This window comes from Leptonychotes weddellii, chromosome 16, assembly GCF_054177405.1.
Source record: "Leptonychotes weddellii isolate Sample4059 chromosome 16, ASM5417740v2, whole genome shotgun sequence".
NCBI classification, from domain to species: domain Eukaryota; kingdom Metazoa; phylum Chordata; class Mammalia; order Carnivora; family Phocidae; genus Leptonychotes; species Leptonychotes weddellii.
Genome location: NC_138384.1, coordinates 7987361 through 8012754, shown reverse-complemented (window position 1 = coordinate 8012754; position 25394 = coordinate 7987361). Strand labels below are relative to the sequence as shown.

General features: G+C 47.6%; 1 protein-coding gene across 3 annotated transcripts in view; it reads right to left on the bottom strand.

Annotated features, from left to right (window-relative positions):
- The window catches only part of MAF (MAF bZIP transcription factor), a 337857-nt gene that overhangs the window by 43700 nt on the left and 268763 nt on the right, over window positions 1-25394 (bottom strand). The gene's annotated exons all lie outside the window — the stretch shown is intronic.

Sequence of the window (25394 nt, the reverse complement as noted above, 5' to 3'; positions counted from 1 at the left end):
AGAGCGCTTCTGATGGTAACGAGGCTCAGCCCAGAGACCACCTGAGTGGGTGACAGTCTCCCAAATATTAGAGGGTTGGCATACTTTCTCCACAAGCTGGTGGGCAGACGGTACTGAAGAGGAGGGAAACAATATATAGTCGTAGCTGTTTCTGAAGAACTTAGACATAGTGTCTTGCTCTCTCCTAATGTACGTTTCAAGCAGAATAATGAGTAGAAACATCAGATTCACATTTATCCTGCAGTTCACACCAAAGAAGAGGAGCGGGAGCTTCCAAGGCAGCCATTTCGCCCGCAAGATGCACGGGGTGTTATACGCAAACAATGGATCGTGGATCACTACATCAAAAATGAATGATGTATTGTATGGTGACTAACATAATAAAATATAATTAAATTTAAAAAAACAAATAAAAATTAAAATAAAAAAAACATGTGGGACATTGTGATTCATAATAAAAAAAAATATTTGGTCTCTGGCCCCTTTTCTGGCACACAGTTCCTAAAACCCTTGAAATTTCCCGTGAGGAGCAAGACAGGTGTCATTTGTTATGTTAACAAGGTGATCTTTGGACCGACCTAAGGATGGGGCTGGTTGCCAGGAGAACCAACCACTTGATTAGAAGGTTGGAGCTTTCAGTCCCACCCCTCAGCTGGGAGGGGAGAGGGGCTGGAGGTTGAATCATTGGCCAACGTGCAATGGCCAATACTTTCATCAGTCATGACTGTAATGAAGCCTCCATGAAAATCCAAAAGGATAGGGTTCGGAGTGCTTCCTGGTTGATGAACAGATGGAGATTTGGGAAGAGTGGGCTCTCAGAGAACACGGAAGCTCCAAGCCCTTGGCCCATACCTATGCATCTCTTCCATGGGTTGTTCCTGAATTATATCCTTTTACAATAAACATGTAATCTAGTACGTAAAATGTTTCTCAGAGTTCTGTGAGCCACTCTAGCAGATGAACAGAACCCATACAGGGAATCCTGCTAACCTCTGATCTATAGCTAGTTGGTCAGAAGCCCAGGTGCTCTGGACTTGAGGCTGGCATCTGAAGTTGAGGTGGGGGTAGTAGCCTTGTAGGATTGAGCCCCCAACCCGTGGCATCTGATGGTGGCATCTGATATTCTCTCTGTGTAGATAGTGTCAGAAGTGAGTGGAATTGTAGAGCACCCAGCTGGTGTCAGAGAATTGTTTGGTGGTATGGAAAAAACCCATACACACATTAGAATTGGGTACAGAAATATAGATGTGACTGGTATTTTCTTTACTTAAACAGCATGACCAAATGTCAGTGCAAGTCATTCAACACATTGATCAGGTTCTTCCTGTGTGCCAGGAACTGGCCCAGGCCCGGAGGATGAGCAGTGAACTCTGTAGGCATGGCCTCTCATGGAGCTTCTAAGGCAGGCGTTAAGCACATAATCACACCCAGGCTCCTTGGCCAAGTCATTGCCACTTTCTCACCTTAGTCTTTCACCTACATGATGGGGATAATTTTGTGAGTAAAGTCAAGAGAGAGATGGGGAATAGCTATATAGAGCTAGAAATACTAAAATGGTACTTGGGGCCATATGATTTGATTTCCATCTCTGGCTATTCCACCCCTCCCCCTCAAGATTTATTTATTTATTTATTTATTTGAGAGAGAGCGCAAGTGCACTTGAGTGGGGGGAGGGGCAGAAGGAGAGAATCCTTAAGCAGACACCCTCCACCGCCCAACCCCCACTGAGCACAGACCCCGCCCCCCCCCCCGACTTGGGGCTCAGTCTCACCACCCATGAGATCATGACCCAAGCCAAAACCAAGAGTCAGAGGCTTAAACGATGGAGCCACCCAGGCACCCCCCGCTCTGGCTATTCTTAAGAGAAGACGTTATCTCTTTTCATGTTCTCCCTAAAGAATCGAAGAATATTTAGGGTTTAGAACAGAGCCCTCTATCCTAAGGTAGCTTAGGCAGTACCATTCTGAAATTTAACTGTTCTTCATGGTGATTATTATTTTTTTTTTCCAGGATCCAGAGACCTCCTTTTCCCTTTATTTTGTTTTCTCTTTTCCTCTTGCCAGTCTAGGTCAAAGTGTCTATGCTACTTTCTAAACCGCGGGTTTTTAAACAAGTTCTGTCACGGATGTGTGTATGTGTGGTTGGGCGGGGGGGGGGGGGGTTGTCTCTTCAAACCTAAGATTCCATAATGATGAGACTGGAGATTCATGGGAGTTTGCAGCCAGTCCGACTACTCTTGTGACTGTCTTTTCTCTCTGGTAACTCACACTTTCCAAGAGCTCCACTCCTGGGCTTTCATAATGGTCTCCAACCACCATTTCTAGGTGGTCCCAGACCTCTTAATTCCTCTGGTCTCCTGAAAGATTGGTTCTGGCACCAGGTGTGTGTTTCTTCCTGGATGGTCCCAGGCCCACCAGCAGGCAAACCAGACGCAAGCTCCATGTCTACGGACGGAGAAGATCAGAGGGAAACACATCTGGTCTATATCCTGACAGACAGATGGCGAGAGGCTCAGAAGACGGTGTGGGATGGAGAGGTGGGGAGACACGGCTGTGAGAGGAGACTGTCTGAAATAATCCCCCATCAGCAGGATTCTGAATGGCAGAATCTTTGTATAGGAAGAGATCCAGGGAGCTTGTAATCCCTCATGCCCATTTGACAGAAAAGAAGTGGAAGCTTGAGAAGCGAGATTACATATTCATAAATAGCAGAGCTCACACTTGAACCCAGGTCTTCTGCCTCCCAACCCAAAGAGAAAAGAGAATAGAGTCACCCTCTGGGCTTGAAACGCCCGGGGGATTTGGCGGGTGGTAAGGGAACAAAACGAGCTGCTTTCCCTCGAAAATCACCATCGCCTCAGACACCATGCTAAACACTTAGCGTACGATATTTTATCGAATCCATATTGTCACTAAGTATTATAATCTGTGTCCATTTTATTGATGAGGTTAAATGACTCGCTCAAAGCTTCCCACCGAGAACATGGCAGACACAGGATTTGAACCCAAAACCCAATGGCAAATGCTGCGTCCACTGGGTCAGACAAAAAGACCCTGGTTTTGCTTTTAAGACAAAGCCTTCCTCTGAGAGGAAAACCAAACCTTACTCGAGGAAGACTTCCCCGAATGCTCCAAGCCACAACAAGCATCTTCCTGACGCAGATGTCTAAATCCTAGGGAATGTGCTCTCCCAACCTTGCTTCCCATGGATCTGAATGCCCACATCTTGAAGACTGATTCCTGCCTTCCTCATATCTCCTAGTATCACTTCCCTCCACCCCACACTTCCCACATTTCAATTCAGTACCAAACTCTAAGGAGATGCTCAAAGAAGATGTGCTGAATCACAGGGAAAACGTCGAGGAAGGGAAGCCATGGGAATAAGGACTTGGCTGTTACTGATCCTTGACCTTCCATTGCAACTAACTCTTTAAGAAACTAAGAAAAAAGCAACTGATTTTAAAATCAAGTCATTTTTATCACCCTGTGAGTCTCCTCATCTGCCACTGGGGAGAATACGTTCAAAGCCCCTAGGCACACAAGAATATTCCAGAAATGGACATTATTATTATTGCTATTTTTCAAGACTGTTACCTCTGTTGATTAATTAACTTAGGATGTATTCTCTCTGTGTTTAATCCAAACTCATTAAGTGTAAGATTTGGGCACAAAGTCATGGCGTAAAGACAGTCATTTAATCCTGACTGTGATCCTAATGCACATAAATCACCTGGCCTCTCTCAGTCCTAATTCCCTTAATGTTTTCACCTGGGTCTAGTCTCACTTGCCAACACTTGGTCACGACAATGACACCACTGCCCCCCCCAGCCTTTCTCTGCTCACTTCCCTCTTTCTTCTGGGTCCCCCAACTTGACCCGTCAGCCCACTGACTCTGAAGGAGAAGTGAGCAGACTGCCTCGAAAAACAGCATGGGGTTGCTTAAAAATTAAAATTAAGGATTAAAGATCAGCACAGCTAGTCTAACTGAAAATAGCTGGGCGATAATTAGCCAAAACTCTCAGCTGAACGAAATCAAGCCACAGAAGAGCCATTACAGCTGGGAGCCCGCCCCCGTCTGTGCATCAGTCTCAAGCGAGGGCTGCAAGCCAGAGAAGTCAGTCCCCAAGGCCCTGCTGGCAAAGTCACTCACCAGCTATATGGTCACATTCCTCTGGACTGGAGTTCTTCCTCTGTCACTTACTAACAGTGTAACCGGGAGCAAGTCACTCCCCCCTTGTGAGCCTCGGTTTCTCTACCTGATAAACAGGAATCATAATCAGGACCTCGTAAGAGGGTGGGGATTGAGATCAGAGCCCTGAGTCGTGCCTTGCTCCAAGCAGGTGTTTGATAGTAGCTAGTTTCCATTCTTTCTGCCTTTTCTTGCCCAAGTTCTTGCAGAAAAGCGACTTTTACTTTCTTTTACCCCAGGCTCTGTGCACAAACCCTGAGTCCGGCACAAAGTGCTTGTTGAGATTGCTTATCGCCCCAAGGTGTCTTTGTGTTTGCCTCATGGAACTGAAAACAGAATGAAAAATGGGTCAGAGCCAGGGGCTGTTTAGCCAGGGAGTGACTAACAGCACCTTACACTCTGCCTTTGGATCTGGGGGGGCCCATCTTCTTCCTCTCACCGGCTGCCCCCAGGGCTGAGCCTCCAGTCTCCAGGTTCAAAGATGGGTCGCCAAGGCCATAGATTTTTACACATCTTTCCCTCTCCCTGGCAAATGGGGGTGCAGGTGGAGACGTGGAGGGAACCTGAACCATAGCTTCCATCCCAAACAAGCCGATGCCTGGATTTTGTCACCAAGTTTTTTTTTTGTTTTTTGTTTTTTTTAATCTAAGAAGTAGTTGCAATTAATAGCAGCCTGGTGCAAAAATAAGGTCATGGTGAAGATATGGTCGTTTTGAAACCCCGGTGAACTTCAGGGGCCAGAGCAAGGCGGTAATCACTCCGATTTTGGCTCATCTTCCTTCCCTGTGGCCTGTGACTTCAAGGCCAGGGGCTGTCCCTGCCTCGTGCAGACTTCCTCTCATGCAAATTGCCCCAGGCGGGGGTGGGGGTGGGGGATGGCAAAGGAGAGAAGCAAGCAGACGGAAGTAATAAACTCCAACCTCCCCAGACCTACTTTTTATTTCACAGGCAAGCCTCTCAGAGAGGGGTTCCACCTGAGCCCCATTGCTGCCTCGACAAGGAACCTGCTTCCTTCCACTACAGTCGGGATCTGGAAGCATGGGCTTGGAGGTGAACCCAGCCCAACCATTTCTCAAGAAATAAATGCATTGGTTCCATTCAGAAAAAGACCACAGCTCTGAGGGGTTTATGGATTTTCCTGCCATCCAGTCCCCTTGCCATCCTGCACTTTTCAGAAGTATGAGTTCTCAAGACTCCCTCTCCCTCATGGGTGGGGCTACGGAGGGTAAGGGCCTAAGGGAGCTAACAGGCACAGAGATCAGGGATCAGGGAGCGGTTGGGGCAGAGGGCCCGAGGACACCTTCCAAAAAAAGGTCCCCTTCCCAGCCAGCCCCCACAGAGAACACCCCGGCCAGAAGCATCCCGGTGTATGCGTTTGTTGTGTGCTGACCTAAGTAAGGGCTGCAAGGGGCTCTTCTCTTTGCTGGCTTCAGTTTAGTGTGACACATTCCTTGAGCAGCCCTTGCAGGTACAAGTGGCCACAGGCAGAAAGGAGACCAGGCCAGGAGCCGGCAGTCCTGGCTCTGTACTGAGTCTGTGAGACTTTGAGGCATTCAACCCCAGGCTCTGGGCCTCAGTTTCCCCATTTGCAAGCAAAGGGGCTGAAAGACACCATCTCTCCAGTCCTCTCTTTCATAGGCAAGCCACTGAGGAGAGATTTTGTCCTAGCCTCATCCTTGCGTTAGGCAGGACTGACTTGCTTCCAGTAACAAATCTCAAGTCTAGATGCAGCGAGCGACTCTCTGGCTCGACCATTTCTCAAGAAGTGAATGCACTGGGGACTGCGGGAAGGAGAAGGATGGAGAACTTCCCCGTAGGCCCTGATTGGTGTGGACTGACGCGCGGGCTCCTTTCCTGCTGAACTTGCCAACTGGCTGAGTGACCCAGTGTGGCTTGGGAGGCCGCTGCCCACTCTGATTTGGAAGTACATAGTCAAGGCTTGTGAGCATGACTCACGTCAGGGACCTAAGGCCCCTACTTCTCCATTTACAAAAGGGGCATATAGACCTCAAAAGGCCCATAACCTCCAGAGATTACTGTGAAAATTTCCAAGTCTCCTAATGTATGCAAATACCTTTAAATCTCATAATACAAATAAGGCCATTCAGTGCGGCCGAGCAAGTGCCAGTGACCTTGGCCATGTCATGTAACACTTTTGGGGATGGGATTCCTTTACCTGCAAAATAAAGAGGTTGAGCTGATGCCCCCTCCTCAACGTTCCCCCACCAGCCTCTAAAGTTACATATATATGAGTAGACAGCTGCAGGCTCTGGGTAACTAAAAAAATAATATCCATGTGCCCTCAGTTGCTTGTTTTCTCTCTCATACGCAGGTCTGTTGGTATCGATAAGGATTGATGGTTGGTATTGATGAAGGACTACCAATATACATATCTATGGCTACAACTGTTCTGAAATATGACACGGAGCAAGGCGTGATGTCTCTGTGGGTGATGACTTGGGACATCTAGCGAGCTTTCTTGCTTCTTTTAGCCAACAGGACTAAATGTTTTCTTTCAAATACGTTATAAATGGGGAGATAAGGAGCTTGATGGGAGACCCAGAAAAATCACGGTGTCCAGCATCACGGGCGGGCTGTGATGAGGAAAGGACTGCTATCTCGGCTATAAAATAAAGAGTGAAGGTCTATTCACCTTCCCTCTGTCTCCTCTGCAGACTCAGAAAGAGTAAAATGGGGGTCCATACAGAATGGGGGACCCCGCAGGGGCCTCCAAATCCTCCAAAGAAGGCTGCTCAGAGAAACAAAGGTGGCTTGTTCTCCCAGAGAACCAGCACGTGAGCCAAGGCTGGAGGGCAGCAGCGGGCGCCCAGCGGGGGCCCAGCCCGGGCAGCTCTGATGGAAATGTTCAGCTTGATGTGGCGTCTCTGGGTTCCTCTGAACATGCTCAGTGACAGGCACCGAGCAACGCCATGTGTGTTTGAAGGTGTTTCTCTACAGCAAACACCAGGCGAGGAAGAGAAAAACCCAAACCACTTCAAGTGGATTTCAATTTTGAAAGGCGCCACATGAAAAGTGCAGAAACCGAAGACCCCTTAGTCCGGGCCCAAGAGTAACAGACCCGACACGGGGTTGCTGCCTGGCTCCTCAGCGGCCCTCTCCCTGGAGGCCCCATGCGTGCCTCTCCTCTACCAAGTGCCTCCGAGGAGGGGCTACTGGAGCCTTCATCTCTGCACAGGGATTCGGAGATGCTAAGAACCAGACCACAGCGGTGCCCCATGCGGATGCCCCAAGTAGGACAGTTTTCATTCGGGACCGAGCCACCCCACCCAGCTCTGAAAGCCCTGGGGTTTAGGGTAGATCTGGGAAGGGTTATGGCCTCCCAGGAAGACCCAAAAGCACACCAAGAGCCCATACTCTTCTTTACCTGTAACTGTGTACCTTTAACACTTCCAACTCGGCCGCTCCCTGACCACCCGCCATCCCATAGAGAGGAGCCCCGAGCTATTTTCTCACCATTGCCCTCTGTCTTCTTTGCCTGCTACCCTCTGCTTTGACCAAGTTCCCTTCTCTGTTCAGAATTCTCCGCTACATCCCTGGTCCTTTGGTCTCGATGTTCACTTGCCAACTCCTGACAACTGATGTTGTTGATAGACCCTTTGCCAAAGACGGATCCGAGGCCCTAAAACTTAGCTTAAATTATTTTGTCCCTCTCCTTCACCTGCATTTCATATAATCCAAAATGTTTCAAGGCATGGCACCATAATACAAAAAGAAGAAATACATTGAAATCGAAACAGCATCCCTCTGGACTTACTGATCATACAATGTTACAAAAATTCACCAATGCTGAAATTCTTTGTTGTTGTTGTTTGTTTTGTAGTGTCATTTTTTTTGCCGAGATCCTAAGACACGTTTAGTTGGATCCTCAGGTAATCCACCACTGCTCTTCACTCCGAATTCCCAACCCCTTGGGATCTTCTTGGGGCCCTGAGCCTGGCTGGGCACAAGGCAATCCCCTGGCTTCTGCAAAGGTCAGAGCACGTATCCGAGCTCAGACAGTGCTGAGAAAGGAACAACCTATGACTAAATCTATCAGCCCCTTGATCCTGGACTTCCCAGCCTCCAGAACTGTGAGAAATAAACATTTGTTGTTTAAGCCACCCTAGTCTATGACGTTTTTGTTATACCAGCCTGAATGGACTAAGACATCGTATCTTCTTTTTTTATTTTCAGGTATATCCTCCCCAGTCATGCCCCACCCACCTCTGGCTCTCTTTCTTTGAGGACAAACAGTGACACTATGGCTACTTTTACGCTTCACAAAGATTCAGGAGAGCCAAGTCATGGGGCCCCAAGTTGATAATGCAGACATGTGGTTTACCAGTGGAGTTTGAGATTTAGCAAACCTAAAAGAGGCCCAGGATTCTGTGTTTTAACCAGCCACCCAGGGGATTCAAATGCAAAGCAATCTATGGTCCAGCCTCAAATGGGTCAGTTTTGGAGCCCAGAGAGAACTCAGGGCTTTGAGCTTGAGCTGCAGAATGATTTATGTGCTATTGGCACTCCAACTCTGCCAGACTGGGGTGACCAGAAGGCTACCGCCTTCTAAGGCTCAATATAAAGGATCAAGGCCACGGGTCATCTTTGTGTGGGGGGAACTTTGTTTTGAGTGAAAACATTCTGAACAGTCCAACATGGTACACGGGAAAGGATAAAGACTTTGGGCTCCAGCCAGGCTTAAATTCATGAGTAACTGTGTGACTTTGGGGACATTGCTTACACCTGGTGAACTGCAAAATAATGCCCACTATTACAGGTGGTAATATTAACTGAGAAGTAAGTCAAGTTTCTGATATATAGAATTGGTAAAGTAAAAGCCTTCCTCTCTAAAGAGAAAAAAAATCATAGTAATAATATTTATTGAGAACTTACACAACTGTCACTCTGTGAAAGTCTTTTTGCTCATTACTCAATGGCTACTCACAACTCTAACAGGCAAGTGATACAGTAGTACCAACTTCATAAAGAGGAATCAACTGAGGTGTGGGCAGGTGAAGTGACTTGCCAAGGCTCACAGACCCACTGGGGAGATGAGATGCCAGCTTGGGGAATGAGTCTAGAGGGTGGCTTCATGAGCAGATTGTCTCAAACAATTCAGATTTTAAATATCCTGCCCCACTGTCAATCATGGCTTCTGTTTCTGCTTTTTTATTTGGAAAATAGAGTCATTGAACAGACAGAATTTACAGCATCATGATTTTTTATTTCCATTTTTGGTGAGAGGGGAGAGTAAGAGGGGGACCATGGTGAAGTCTCCTCTCTCCAAAAATTGAAACGAAGATCACTGGCTACCTTGTATTGATTGAAAATAACATATGAAATGGGCCACAGACTCCATTTTGGAATTTTTGTGCCGGCAAATTTTATCCAAACAGTGTACATTAAGGGACTTTTTATATAGCAGGTCCTTGACCCTTTATACTGATCCAAATAAATGTTTGAAGTGGGCCTCCTTGGGATTTGGGGGCCCCACCACAGATTTGTCATGCAAGAAAGGAAGGTTATGAAAGGAGCTAATGTTTACCCAGTGTTCTGCGGCTACCATTTTTCCGTCTTTCTGTCTCTTGAACATTTCCCTGGGGAGAAGTCTACATTACACAAGTCGGAGGGAGCTTGGGAAAGCATCAAAAAGCACAAATGCATGTATATCATAAAAAAATATTTTTTAAAAATTTGGATGGAAATCAAACCAGTCTGCATTGGGTGAGTCCAAGTGGAGGATATGACTGAGACTTAGCAGCCCCATCACCACCCATCAGCACCAGTCAGAGCTCACTGTTCTGTGATCTGAGTCTGGTGCCCTGCCTTGTACTCTACAAGGTGAGGGTGATAGTAGTAATGATGGTGGATGGTGATGGTGGTGGATACTGACGGTGCTGGATGCTGACGGTGCTGATGGTGGTGATAATGGAGATGATGGTGACAAAGATAAAAGGATAAAGCTTCCATATGTGTTTCCTAAGGTCACTCTGACAAACTATCACAGACGTGGAGGCTTAAAGCAACAAGAATTTTTTTTTTTCCCAGTTCCGGAGGCCCAAAGCCCAAAATCAAGGTGTGGACAGTGCCACGTTCCCTCTGTAGGTTCTGGGGAGAATCCTTCATGGTCTCTTCTAGTTTCTGGTGGTTCCTGAAAATCTTTGTTTTTCCTTGGCTTGTAGCTACATCATTCTAATTTCTGCCTCTGTTCACATGGCCCGCCCCCCTCTGTGTGTCTGTGTATCTAAATCTCTCCCCTTATAAGGACGCCAATCATTGCATTTAGGGCTCACCCTAATCCAGTATGACCTCATTTTAACTCAATTGATTACATCTGCAGAGACTTCATTTCCAAAAAGTACTATTTCACAGTACCAGGGGCTATGATGTCAACATATCTTTTCGGGGAAGGGACACAATTCTACCCACAATAGCTTCTAAGAATACTTAATGTTTATTGAATATTGCTTTAAGTCAGCTACTACACCCAGGATTTTATAATTATTAGATAGACCCATTTGACATTGCTGCATCTGTAGGTTATAAATGGTTGAATGTCAACAAGTTCATATGACTAAACTTAATATTACCTTACTTAACCCTCTGGGATTAGTATCTACTCTTACTATGCTCTTCCTCTGGTATCTGCTAACACCTGTATTTGTCAGGGAGATAGAATGGTGGATGGCTTTAAGAATAGTAGAGACACTAATAAAATCTACCCCTTCCTCACTGTGTGACCTGGAGGAAGTTACCTAACTCCTCTGAGCCTCAATTTCTCCATCTGTAAAGTAAGAGACAATTTTTTTAATGATAAGGTTTTGTGTATATATATACACTCAAGTGTATCACTCAAGTCAGTAATTTGGAGGCTAGGAGAAGCATCTTGCAGAGTGTTTGCAGGTGCTATGTGTGGTTCTGGGAACAGTATGCTTATGAATCACCTGGTGGTAGGGCTAGGGGGCATGTGTTAAGAATGCAGGTTCCCAGGCTCTACCCAGAGCTACTGAATTGGAATCTCTGGGAGTGGAGCCTGGAAATCTGCATTTTAATTGGTGCTCTAATGATCCCTCTGCCCGCAAATAAGGAAACTGCTGCACTAAGTGAATACAAGATTTTTGCTTCTTTGAACAGAACCTGGCAGTCAGATTAGGACTCGATTGAGTGGTCCAGGTCTCTGTACAATGCCAGTTCTGAGACAGCAGGGAGAAATTCAGGGACGCGTTGACAGCCCTCTTGCCAGAGATGGGCAGGCTCAATGGGGACCTTTCAAGAGGAAAGGGAGTCTGCAGCTCTGAATCTTCAGAGGCTGCAAGTGGATGACTTTTCCATTACCTGAATGAAAATAAATACCAGGCTCAAAAACTGCATGTTAAAAAACCCATGCCGCGTGCCTCCACGAGGTCGAATTTTTGTGCCTTGTGGGTATAGAGAAGAAACCAACCAAAGCTCTACCCAAGGCGTTTCCCCCTCTTACAAATCCTCCAGCCTGCTTTCCATCAACTCATCCCCTTACGTAAGCACCATGTTCTCTCATGAACGAAGAGGCCCTTGACTTTAAAACTGAGCTTGGAAGATGGAAGTAAGATGCCTGCTTGAAGTACCCTTTTCCTGTGTCTGAAAGCACAAGTGCTGTTTATAGGCTCGTTGAGTGGCAGGGTCGGGGTTTCGTGGGTGCAAGGGACCAGTGGTTTCAGAAAGCCAGCCACACTCTGCTCTTGGTATGTGTGATTTACATAGTCAGGAAGCCTGGGGAGCGACCCAAACCAGCACCCACCCTGCCCGTGGGCCGGGACTCGGCTCCCCGCCCGCCTGCCCGCCTGCCCACCTGCCCGCCTGCCCCAGGGGTCTGCCTGCTGGCCTAGCCCTGGATCTCGGGATGAAGGCATGGCCTGCTGAAGCGTCTAGGAAATGTACCTGGACTGTGTGCCCGGGGACTGGAAGACAGAAATGGATGGCACAAAACCTGTGTGCTAGAACAGGAAGGACATGGAATTCGGAGTCCTGCACCACCTCCCAAAGAGATGTATGCTTCCTGTTTTCTAAGGAATATGGTGAACATCCAGACCCTATTTTATCATTCAGTTCTCGCCTCCGACTTCCCGAGAGGTAGCCCTGTCATTAACATTGTATGGATGTGAACCAGAGGCTTAGGAGGGGTCAGATGACTTCTCGCAGGTCACACACATAGAAAACGGGAGAATATTGATTCACTTTCCCCGGTCATCTGACTCCATGGGGACACACACACACACACACGAGACGCTAGTCACTCGTCCGTGTTTTCTGGCTGTGTCACTGCGGCCACCCCAGGTCTTCCTGTCCTCTTCTGGGAAGTAGAATGATGGCCACACTGACCTGGGGTGAGGAGGAAATGGGTCTGTAGTTGAAAGCATTCTCCTCTGGTAAGGGATGTATAAAGGTTAACGGCTCCTAGTTCCATTCTGCTCTGGGTTCCTCCCAGGAACATGTTAACTGAGGATCTGTTTTCTGAGCAGCTGAGGGGAATGGGGCCTGGGGCAGGGAGAGAAGAGAGGCTTGCTCAGCTCAGGACAGAATGGAGGTCCCCTCTGAAGGTGGATCCCTGGGTCACAGGTGAAGGCAGAGAGGAACATTTGGGGATTGACCCCCACTAGTGGCTCAATTGGACCATAAGCCCCTGGAGAGTAAGGGCCACATCTGGATCGTCTACCAAGAGCACAGATCCCAGAGCATGAGGGCTCCTTCCTCAGCCTAGAGCCTCCTTTGAAGACTGAGCTTCATTTGAATGGGGCTGATGTGCAAACATCGTAACAGTTTCCTGCGGCAATTGTAACAACGGGCCACAGACTGGGTGCTTAAAGCAACAGGAATCTATTCCCTCACATCTCTGGAGGCCAGGAGTTGGAAATCAAGGTGTCACCCTGGCCATAATCCCTCTGAAGGCTCCAGGGGAGGATCCTTCCTTTCCTCTTCCAGCTTCTGATGGTGGCTGGCCATCCTGAGCACTCCTTGGCTTGCAGCTACATCCCTCCAGCCTCGGCCTCTGTGCTTGCATGGCCTCCTCCACGGTGCATCTGTGTCTCCTGGCTTCTAAGGACACTCATCATTGGATTTAGGCTCCACCTGAGTCCAGTACGACCTTATTTTAACTTAACTAATGGTATCTGCAAAGACGCTATGTCCAGATAAGTTCATGCTCTCAGTTTCCAAGTGGATAGTAATTTGGGGAGACACTATGCAGCTGAGTACACATATCCATACTCCAGCCTGCATATCCAGCTCTGTCTACAACTTCTCCAGATGGCCACCCATCGGCCCAGGGGTGCACACACTGTTCTTGCGTGGCCTGTTCTGGGCAGGACGGAACTGGGGAAGAGGCGACAGAGGACCCGGAGACAGGCCCGGGAAGTCACTTCAGGTTCCTGGCTACCCAAAGTATGGTCTAGAAGGGGTAAATGGGTGAGCAGGTCTCAGTGGCCCCATGAAGTCCTCCAGGGAGGGTTAGGGGGAAGCCCTCCAAGATGCAGGACCCAGCACGGGTGGTGCCGATAATGGCAGGTGGAGCCGGCGCGAGGATTAGCGTGATCAAGTCAGGCAGAGGAGATTTAAGCATATTAACGGATCACAGTAATAAGAACTTTCAAATAAATGCTCCCGACACACAGAAACAAATAATGAACCGGAAGTCCTGATCTTACGGAGGGACTTTGGACAGAGCTGACAGAAATAGCATGAAGGTTCCTGAGGTGCCCTGGGAACACCCCTATGATTTGCAATGCAGCTGGAAGGAGTAGATGATGATCACAACAGGCGTAATTGATGAAAATAAACACAATGCGGATGGGACTCAAAAAGGAGTTCTTAATTCTCTGGAATTACATGGCGCTTGAGGGAAAACCTACGTTTAATGGGGAAGATAAGGAGCCGGAGGATTCTTGGGGAGGTTTTCAAAGGGTGGGTGCAGTTATGCCGCCGATGTGGGGCTCAGACCCCATTTGCCACGCTGGTGCACACAACCCTCCCCTGCACTGAGTGCTCGGCCACCCCTTCGCCTGGGCTTTACCCTGGGCCATCGGAAGCCTCTGGTCAATGCCTGGAGGTCAGGCCCCGCCCCTGAGGCAGCAGAGGCCATTGGCTGACTGGTCTGGGGGAAGCACCCCAGAGCCCCCGGTGGGATCAGGCTGCCACTACGCTGCAGTGGAAGCCACACCTCCATCTGGCAACTTCACCTGCCTGACCCTGCTTCCCTCACCCCCTCTAGAGAATCACCTTCTTCTGCTCTACTCCTAGGGAGCTGGACCTGAGACAGTATGGGGCATTTTCAAAGACTCCGATGCTGATTCTTTACTGGGCATCAATTTACTCTGAAACATTTGATTTCTCTTTTCCTTGATCCACTGTCAAGACAGTCTGACTCTTCCCACTGCTGGCCATGATGAGTGCAGTAGGTCTCTCAAATCAGCATGAGGGGCAAGCAGTGAAGAGGAAGAAGCAGGAGAAAGGGAGAAGGGAGAGGAAATAAGATGGAAGAATAAAGAGCGGAGAGCCAGAGGGCGAAGAAAAAAAAAAAAAAAAAAGAAATGAATGATTATCCAGAGGGGACCAGAAGGAAGAATCGGGAGCCGAGAGGTTGGACGGGATATGTGCACAATTAATAAAAAGTTGAACACTTACAGGGAAAGGAGAGGGGCATGGGGGCTAACGAGTGGACTTTGGGTAATGTTGCCACTAATCCCCGAATAAAGAGGGATGATGAGAAATCCAGGGAAGTGGAAGGAAGCCTTTGAAGAGTTAGAAAATACAATATATGGTTTAATAAAGGAGGTCAGAGGTTATAACAAATAAAAGAGAGAGCCATGGGGCACTTAATACTCAAGATGACCCTCGCTTTACGCAGGTGGTTATAGTCTCGAAAAAAGTTTTGGAAATCAACTGCTTGTGTATCAAGTCCTATCTGAAGCACACTGAGAGACAGAGTTCTTAGGAGACATTTGTAAGGGAAATCCACGACAGTCCTTTACACCTAAGGCACACACTCCCATCTGTTGTTTTAATGATAGAATCCTACATTTCTGTGGATGCTGATCTGTGGTCTGGCACCAGGCCACTTCAATGTGGATCAAGCCAACAGGGGCCTCATGGTAAAAAGGATAAAGAAGAAAACAGTGGACAGTCACCTCTTGGAATACTGACATAAAGATACTCCAATAGTAAAAGATGACAAATGCTGCTCCTGGACCCTAGAAATGGCATCAGGAGAGGGAAAAACACTGCCACATTCGAAGCAGAAAGTCTGTGCCTAAACCTGGCACGCTGGTGGTTTCTCGATGGGGAGGAGCCCGAGGGGGAGATCTCATTAACAGCCATGACCCACGCCTTGGGAAGTCACTCCAGTTCCTCGGCTAAGGGGGCTACAAGACTGATAGGAGCATGGGGAATTCATTTCCTTCTAGCTTTGAGATTATAACAACAGCAGAACTGGGACAACAACAGACATGCCATCAGTAGTGCCCTTTGAAAAGCAAAATATTAATGGAAACACCAAAGATTAGAGGCCACTTGAGCTAAGAAAATTCTTGCAAATCAGGAGTCCTAGGAACCAAGTGTTTGTAATTGACTCCAGAGCCATGGGTTCCCTAAAGGCTGAGGGAACAGGGGGAAACCATTCCCTTTCGCCTTTGATATTAGTACTCAGGTGCAAAGTCTCAAATTACTCAACATCAGTTTGTCATATAATCTTTTCCATCCCAAATTTAAGTAGATATCTTTACTTTTCTCTTTAGTCCCATAAAGAGCACTGGCAGATGGTTTTCTTTGGGAGTTTACCGTACCCCCCGGGACAATGTTTTATCTGTTGATGAGAATGAATGTAGGTACAAAACTACAAAGTTGATCTTACAGAAGATGCTGGGCTGTCAACTATGCTCACTCATTGATTCAAAGATTTCTTCTGCTCATTAGTTTCCCTGATGGCACCATTTAAATCCATTCAAATCCATACAGCAGCAAAAATGACAAGTGATGAAATCACAAATAGTCAAAACCACAAATTTTAAACCTGAACATGCCAAGAGTCTGTTATACCAAATTCCGAGCTCCTTGAGGGCAGGAATTAGGGAATGTTTCTGATTCATGCCCGTATTTCTGGTAATTAGCATATTGATGGGCATTGTGAATGAGTAAATGGATTGGTGGATGGATGAATGGATGGATGGATGGATGATGGATGGATGGATAGATGGTGGATGGATATGGATGGATGGATGGATGGATGGATGATGGATGGATAGATGGTGGATGGATATGGATGGATGGATAGATGGTGGATGGATATGGATGGATGGATGGATGGATGATGGATGGATAGATGGTGGATGGATATGGATGGATGGATGGATGGATGGATGGATGGATGGATACGGTTTGTGTAGGATAACTAGTAATTCTTTAAACTCAGCGATGAGCAAAGGAAACTACCCTTCTAAGAGAAGCGTATCATATTGCATTTAGACATAAGAAACTTCCTCACAATTCACAATAAGTATATTTCAAAGATGCTACAGCTTGGGCAAAAGTTTGCAGTATTTTGTTTTCAAGGTCTTTGAAACTGGTAAGAATTCTTCTTATTCTGGAGTAGCGTAAACATACATTTATACATTCTTAAAAGACCCCAATAACTTAATTTATAGCCCCAGAGCTTTGTATACATCTCCTTTAGTTCATTAATATGTTTTTCCAATTACTAAGAGAAAGGGAAACATAAAGTTCTTAGAAATGTTTTAAAATATCCTTTGAGAAAACATTTTGCAAGTCTTTGAAGCTGGGTCACAAAAATCTTAGGCAGTTTCTTAAAATTGTCCAAATATGGTAGTGTGCCCTAACCAATTGCTCAGCAATCATTATTGACTCAGGGTTAGATCTGACAAAGGAAATAATATTCTGAAAACGAAAGTGTCTGAGAACCAAGCACAGGCCACACCAAAGCTCCAGACCCTCTGCCTTGGGCACTCTCACTGCCCTTACAAACCTTGGACAAACACAGCTGATTTTTCATCATGCTATTTGACCCTATCCTCAAACAGAAGTTGCAGTCTTTTGTACAAGGGGTAGCTAGTGGAGTTCTCCCATTCTGCCAACCTTCCATTTAAATTAAACTGTGTTTTTTTTCTTTTTAAAGCACAAAGGTAAGTGGTTGGTGGTGTGTGGGGTGGGGGAGGCTCCTTTTAGGACCAATTTAGCAACCTACCCTCAACTACAAGTTATTTTAAGAAAATTAACCTCCCAATATTTGTGGCAAACAATGGCTAGAAATTGCTTCGAGCTTGTGAGCAGAAGGTAAACACAATGGCAAATGACCACCACCTTCCTCACAGCCCAGGCCCCAAGCAGAGCTCCCTTCGCTATGCAAGATGTTGGTACGAAAAGGATTTTATGCTCCTTCCTTTCATCAATATGCATTTTTGCAGCAAGCAAAAGTGAAATGAGCGTACTACTTTCCAGTATGTCAGGATCCAAAGGGAAATGCCAAATTCACTCAGCAAAGTCACCCCTTAGAGGGTCTCACAGGGTAATTACAAAATACCTAAGTGGCAACCACATGCTGAGCCAAAATTAAGGCATCAAGATATTTGCCAGAAACCCTTCAATCTGGCTCATTACTGTACTCTAAAACAAAAGGGCAGCAAGAAAAAGAATCAGGGAGCATTTCTAGTTCTGCAGGTGTATGCCAATGCCCTCCGCCCAGTTCGACGATAATCATAATAATCACAAGAATATAATAATCATAATACATGCATCCAAAGTGGGGGTGGTTTTTTTTACAGAAAGGTTGGGAAGCTGTTTTAAACTGTGCAAGGCTGGTGTCAGGGCACAGCGTCAAACTTTCCACTCTAACTTGTTTTTTCGGGCATGAGCATTTTGCTTCAGGGGCGATCTTGGCACTGTTACAAGGGTTCAGCAAGCTTCACACATGTGCGCCCCTCTCTCTTCTCTGCCCATCTCTCGCCTCTCACCTGGACTCATTAAAATACAGAACTCCCGGTCCAGCCAGACTGAAAATCAGCTCTTCCCAACCAACAGCCCAAGCCTGGATCTCCACCGAGGCACACGGCTCTCTTTACGGATTGCAGATTTACATGGTAAAAATAGCAACGCACGGCATCACATGTATATGCAAATTTGCCAACCAAACTCAGTGCTGAAAATAGTTATTTACTATTTGGCTTGCATATTGGCCCAGAAAACCCTCTATACCTATTTCATGCTCATTTAAATTCTTTAAGAGTTCCTGACCCATTTAAATTCCTTGAGGGATGCCTGGCTTCACATGGGTATTTGTCCGCTCCTCTCCCTGGCTACTTTTAAAGAAATACTCCCTGACTTTGCAGACTGGACTTTAGAGAAATATACTGGCCGCCACTTTCTTAAGGCCCGTTCTGGGCACTGCTAAGCCAACTAGTGGCCTCAGACCTAGAATCACAGCTTCCTTCTTGAGAGCTCCCTTAGGCACGGGGAAAGAAGGCTCTTCAGCCATACATCTGAAAAATTTGGTCCCCCACATCAGAGTCATGTGTGGGAAGGGGTTGGGGAAAAGGCAAGCTCCTGGCTCCTCCTCAGAACCACTGAATTCAAATTTCTGATAGGGGGACACGGAAAGACTGCTTTCTCAAGAAACTCAGTGGGATGATACTGATGGGGGACCCGTCACTGAGAAACCCCCCGGAAATGCTGACAAGGTGCGGCTAGAGAGCTGCAGTGCTGAAGTCCAAGCAAGGGCAGAGTTCACCATGGATGGTCACCAAGTGAGGGTACCGACTTCCTGCAGGAAGATGGCGTGAGAGCAGAAGTGAGCTTCCAAAGTCAGTCCATCTCGGCATTCTTTCAGGAGCGGTTCTGATGCTCACAGAATTAGCCCTTGTCCCTCACCGCAAAACTACAAAACTGGCTGAGGAATAGGGGCGCCTTCACTGTCCTTGAACCTAGGGAAGCTCGGGGGGGGGTCCTAATGCCCGGCATTACGTGTTCAAACCCTGTCTCTACAGCCTCCTAGCTACTGCAGTCCATCAACTCTACAGAGGAAATAAGAGTAAATCATAAGGTTACTGGGAGGGTCAAATAAGATCGATGTTGAAAGGCAGAGTGCCAGTACCGGCCACACGTAGAGAACTCATAATAAGCATTAGCTGTTATTTCAGTGCATTCAAGCCCTCTGGATTTTATGGCATTCCATTGATCCCCCAGAAAGTCCATCCACATGAACAAATTTGGTTCCGAAACCAAGGTGGGGTGCAAGATGAAGCCCAGAGGAGCTACACAGCCTTCTCTGGGAAGTCCCCTTGACCCCTTGCTAGAGAAAGAAGGTGAGTTTCCTGGGTTTGAAAAGACGCCACCCTGTCTGTTGAAATATCCACACAGACACACGGGTGCCCCGTAGACACCTGTCAGCTTGCTCGTAGCTGCCCACAGACCCATTTCCACATCTTTCCTACGTGAGACAACCCATGCCCCCGGGGATGCCCGCATGCACTTTGTGTTCTCATGCAGTTGTATCCAGATCTTCTGCACAATCCATACCACAGCCCTCTATGCATTCACACAAACACGTTTGTATAGACACAACCATAGGGAGTCACACACATACATGCACCATCCCTAGGAGCATGGCATGGATTTGATTCTCTGGCAAAAAAATGAAAACAAAAACAAAAACAAACAAAAACCACTTCAGAAACCCATTAAAAAAAAAAAAAACCCACAAAACCAGAAGTGAGCATTCCCTCTGTGTTATGTCAGCAGGCGGCGGATCAGAGAGCAGGGGCTATGAACACAAACGAACATTCCAGAAACGGCTTTGTCGCCCTCCATGTACTCTGCCTTCCGTTTTGTTTTGTTTTTTGTTTTTTTTTCCTTCGGCAACAACAGAAATCTGTGAAATGACTGAGGGTGGTTAATTAAGCATTGCAGCCCATATTCCACTGCAGTTTCAATTGGATATGGTGTTCTCTTTCACTTCCTGTTATGCAGGATTGCGGCGGGCTGTTAGACACCTGCCAGGCTCCCGGCCCAGCTGCTGTTCTGCGGCATGAGCAGGGAGGAAGCGCTTGGGCCCTTGGCCTTGAGAGGGTCTCACTCTGCAAACCAGCCCCTTCCTGGCGAGGTGGGGGTAGCTGGTGTGAGTCCACACTGAAGGCTTAAGGACCAGCAAGCAGCTGGTGGCGAAGACCTTGGTCTACTGTGTGGGTGGTGGCAGGAGACAGTTTTCCCGCAAACCCCTAAGCCCTAAATCCTGCCATGACGGATCCGGGATGAAAGCTGGAGCACCTATGTAGGCCAGAATCTGATGTAATTCTCTGGTTAGCCTGGCTCCCTGACACCAAGAACAGGGCTGTGTGCAGAGCATTCATTCACTCATTCCTTCTTTCGATAGTTGCCGTATGAAAACCTCCAATGGGTTAGTCTCTCTGTGCAAGACAGTGGCCAAATAAAAAGATACAACAATTTTTATCTTAATACTATCAACACTCCTGATAATAGCACCATTTTATTGAGAACCCATTATGTGCCAAATAACTTATCAATGAGGTCCAGTCCCTTTATTTGAGGAAATCACTTCCAGTTTAATGGGGAGATTTTACACCATTTATAATTATTCAGTTCCTAGAGGAAAGCAGAGAGGGGGTACCCAGGGGTGGTGGGGGGTGAATCAAGCAAAGCCTCAGTTTCTCCTCAAGTATTGACCTTGGGGATTAAAGATGGCCACAAATTCTTTGCACATCGGCCATCGAAGGTTGGGGTCTCTGTCCCCTCTCCTTGCATCTGGGCTGATCTGTGTTGAGTGAAAGCCCATGACGGGAGTAGCAATGTGCCAGTCCTGGCCTTTCAAGAGGCAGTCTCTACTTGGTTTCTCTTGGAGACCTGAGCTGCCATGTCAGCACCCTGAGGCCGCATGCTGGGAGGAAGCCCAGGCTGGCCACCTGGAGAGCACCTCAGCCCCCAGCTCTCAGCCCCCCAGCCCCTGGAGTCATCATGGTTTGGCCCCACGTCATTGAGCAAAGTAAGCCATCCCTGTTGTACCCTGTGTGATTTCCTGACCCATGGAATTGTGAGAAATAAAAAGTTATTTTGAGCCATTAAGTTTGGGAGAGGGGCAGTTTGTTGTGCAGACATAGAGAATCAGAATAATGAATGAATAGTGGAAGTTTAGTGAATGAATTAGGTGACGGTAAAGGAAGGACATTCAGGTAGAAGAGAGTAAACAAAACTGAAAGAGAGAGAGAGAGAAGCAGGACACTCAGTTCCTCAAGTAGTTCCGTCTTTCTGACGTGTAAGGCAAGGAAATGTCATGCAAGGACCCATTTCCCAGGTTGAAGAAGTTTTGCTCTATTCCCAAGATGGTGAGGAAACCCTGGAGGAATTGTGAGCAGGAAGCGACGCGGTGTCTCTGGCAGAAGAGAGTGGGGATGGGAAGGCCAGTGAGGAGGTGGTCCAGACGGTGTGGTCTGAGAGAGCAGGCAGTGGGGTCAAGGAAAGGGAAGAGATCCGAGAAATGTCTAGGAGGTTAAATGGGCAGATCTCAGAGAATGGCCAGATGAGGTGTTAGGAGGAGGGATGGGACGGTTGGGGATGACATCCAGGTGTCCAGCGTGGGGGCTGTTTTGCAACCCACTGTGAGAGAATGCAGAAGACGGGGGTTCGTGGAACTGCAAGGCGATCTGAGAGTAATTGCTTAAACCAAAGAGCATTTCTAGACGATTCCAGGATCTCTGCCTAGTGCAAGGGGACAGACAGTGTGTGACGGCTGTGACCATCATGTGCCCATCAGATGAGGCCCAACACAGTGGACCCAGGGTTTGCATAACAGCCTTGCAAAGTAGTCTAATGGGGCACCTGGTACCTATGTCAGGGATGTGCAAACTGAGGCTTGGAGAAGTCAAGTCATTTTCCTAAGGTGTCAAAACGCGCAAAAAACAGAGTTAGGTTTGGACTCCAAGTGCTCAGAGTCCACAGCTTGCTCCCTTAGGCAGACTGCCCCATCGCGGATGAAGGAGAGGCCACATACTTGCTTCTAGGTCCTCTTAAAATCCTGAGACTGGAACCCCAGAGGGGTCCAATCAGATAAAACAGCTGTCCCCCAAGTGGCTTAGAATAGAGGGCAGAGGTATGTGGACAAGACCTAGTGCTCATCTGGTAAGAGACACAGGCAACCTTGACGCATTAATTTCCCTTCAGTCATCAGGGCTCCGCTGCACAGTTGTCTTTCCCCAGGACTAGTCACGTGGGCCACTGAGTCAGTGCCCAAGATGGAGAAACCTTCTCTTTCTGAATATCCTTTGGGTTAAAGAAAGTAATACCAGTATCATTGTTTTAGGGGGAGTGTAGCCAGGAGAGCTGGGGGTTCATCCAGGCACAGCCGACGTAAGAGTGGGTATGCTTACCCTCTATGCCATGTCTGTGCCATTTCTTTAATCTAGAGTCAAAACCAGAGATTTTTGGTGCAAGATTTGGGCTGGAGAGTTGGCCATATGGCTCATATTGTCTTGTTGGTCTCATGCATTAAATAGATGTGTTTTCAGGCACCATGGGAGATTTCCTTTTTTTGTTGTTGTTGTGTGTTTTTTTTTGTGGGTTTTTTTTTTTTTGCTTTTTTTTTTTTAAGTTTATTGATTTAAGTCATCTCTACACCCAACATGGGGCTCAAACTCGTGACCCCGATATCGAGAGTCACATGCTCTTCTAAATGAGCCAGCTCGGTGCCCCTCTATGTGAGATTTCTGTTCCATTTACCAGCTTCCAAAGGTGCCTTGTTCCTTCCTGTGGAATCTAAAAGACTGTCCAGTTCCTGGAGCTAACTCAGTGTTTCTCAAATTATTGCCCTTTAGTCAACTGCGTTAGAATCAGCAGGGCTGGTCCTCCACGAGAGGGCAGCCTCTGTTAGAAATACAGATCCCCAGCCCCTGCCCCCAAAAGGGCATAAACTGGGGCCTGGGAATGTGGATTGCACATGTCTCCTCGGAGTTGCTTATGCACAGTGACTGACGGTCAAGGACCGTGGCGAAGAAAGTCTAGGCAAGCCTATCCAGAGACTGTTTGTCCATATCTTCCGCAGGACCCACCACAAACAGCAGGAGGCCCGTTCATGGATGCATCAGTCCCGGGGAAATGGGGCAGTCATCTGCTTGTTGCCCTAGGGTTTCTTCCCTGCTCTTCTCTTCCTTGCTCTGCATGGCAGGGACCTGACCCCTGAGAATGACATTTCCCAGCGCCTCCCTTGCCAGACTGTGCCCGGATAGATTTGAACAACAGGAGGTGTGCTGTCAGAAGGTTGGGGGATGAAAGATGCCCCCGCGGCCCCCTCAGGTGTGACACCACCTCACAGGCTCTGTTCCCGATCTACTGCCCGCGTTCCTCGGTCCAGCTTCTGCCTCTGGTCCCCAAGCAAGGCACCCCCTGGGTGGTAGTAGGTTCCTGAGTTGACTGATCTTTGAGCACCCTTGCCTTTTCTTTTTTAGCTCTCCTAAGACTTTGGGACCTAGTTTCTCATATTACATTTCCTCCTCTGAGATGACCTGGGGGTGCATTCTGTTTTCCCCACTGTGTCCTGACCAGCACTGGGACTAAGTCAGCAGAAGTCACATGATGGGAGTGACTAGCAGCTAGCCACCAGGGATGATGGGCCTCTAGGGCTCTGGTGGGCCAGGCATAGTGCTAAAGGCTTTATATACATGACTTACTCGTTCACAAGTATTTATCGAGCCCCTATGAGAGCTGAGGCACCGGGCTAGCTTTTAGGGGAGCAAGAAGGAGGTCCCTGCCCTCACGAGTCTTCCCCTCTATGAGGAAGACCCATGCTGCACAAGAATCACATAGATGACGCCTGGGGCACAGCAGGGAAGTGTACCATGCTAGGGCGGGTATGACAGAGGCCTAGCTTGATTAAGCAGGTGGCATGTCCCCCTTTCAAACAGGAAACTGAAGCTCAGAAGGGAAGAGATAACATCACAAAGGTATGTGTGCCCTCATCCCTTACAAAGGAAGGACTGGGGTAAGGTTTTGCAGGCTGAAGCTCTAGGCAGTATCGTGGGTTGAACTGTGTCTCCCCCCGACCCCCCAAGTTGAAGTCCAAACTCCAGGCACCTGTGAATGTGACCTTATTTGGAAACAGCGTTTGTGAGATATAGTTAGTTAAGATGAGGTCATACTGGGTTAGGGTAGACCCGAAATCCAATGACTGGTGTCCTTATCAGAGGGGAGACACACAGACACACAGGGGAGAATGCCATATGACAAGAGAGACAAAGATGCAGCCACAGCCAAAGAATTGCTGGAAACCACCAGGAGCTAGAAGAGGCAAGGAAAGAGTCTCCCTTAGAGCCTTCAGAGGGAGCGTGGCCCTACCAGCACCTTGATTTCCAATCTCTAGCTTCCAGAACTGTGAGAGAATGAATTTCCATCGTTCTAAGCCACCTAGTTTGTAGTCCTTTGTTTGGCAGGCCTAGGGACCCTGCATTCACAGGTAGGAAAACAGTGCTCAGAAGTGTGTACTGACCAATACGACCTCCTGGGGTAACCTGGGCCTCAGGCTAAGTCATTCCAACAGGACCCCAATCACTGGGGGCACCCCAGACACAAATTCTATAGGAAGAGGGTGGATTCAAGGGCCTTGCCCACACAGACATCCCTGAGAGGAACTGCATTCATTTTTTTAAAAAGGGAGAAGAGGACAGAACTGGATTATCATTTTTTTAAAAATGCCCACTATTTGACACACACTTTCTATACATGAACTATATTTTTTTTCCTTCTAGAATCTTGAAGGTATATGTGATGATCACCATCTGTCAAATGAGCTATTTGGACTCACCCACATCACAGCACTAGGGAACCGTTGTCAGATCTGACTGCATGGCCTTTTTGTGCCCTGGCTTGCAGCTCTAGGCAGAAACTGGCTACCAGGCCTCAGATGATCACCCTCTTCTCTTGACCCTTGCACTACTCTTGGCTGGTGTTCACCGAGTAGCAACTGTGCGTAGCATCTCCAGGAAGGAAAAGACAACTTTATCAGAGCTTCCCACTGTTGGATCTAAGACACAAGAACCACACCAGATTCTATTCTCTCCCTGGCTTCTGGACGCAGAAGAAGAGAAGCCCTAGGGGGGAGGCGGGTTTGGCTCTATCTGAGAACGTGATCGGACAATTGCAGACCTGTGCCCTCCACAGCTGCGAGT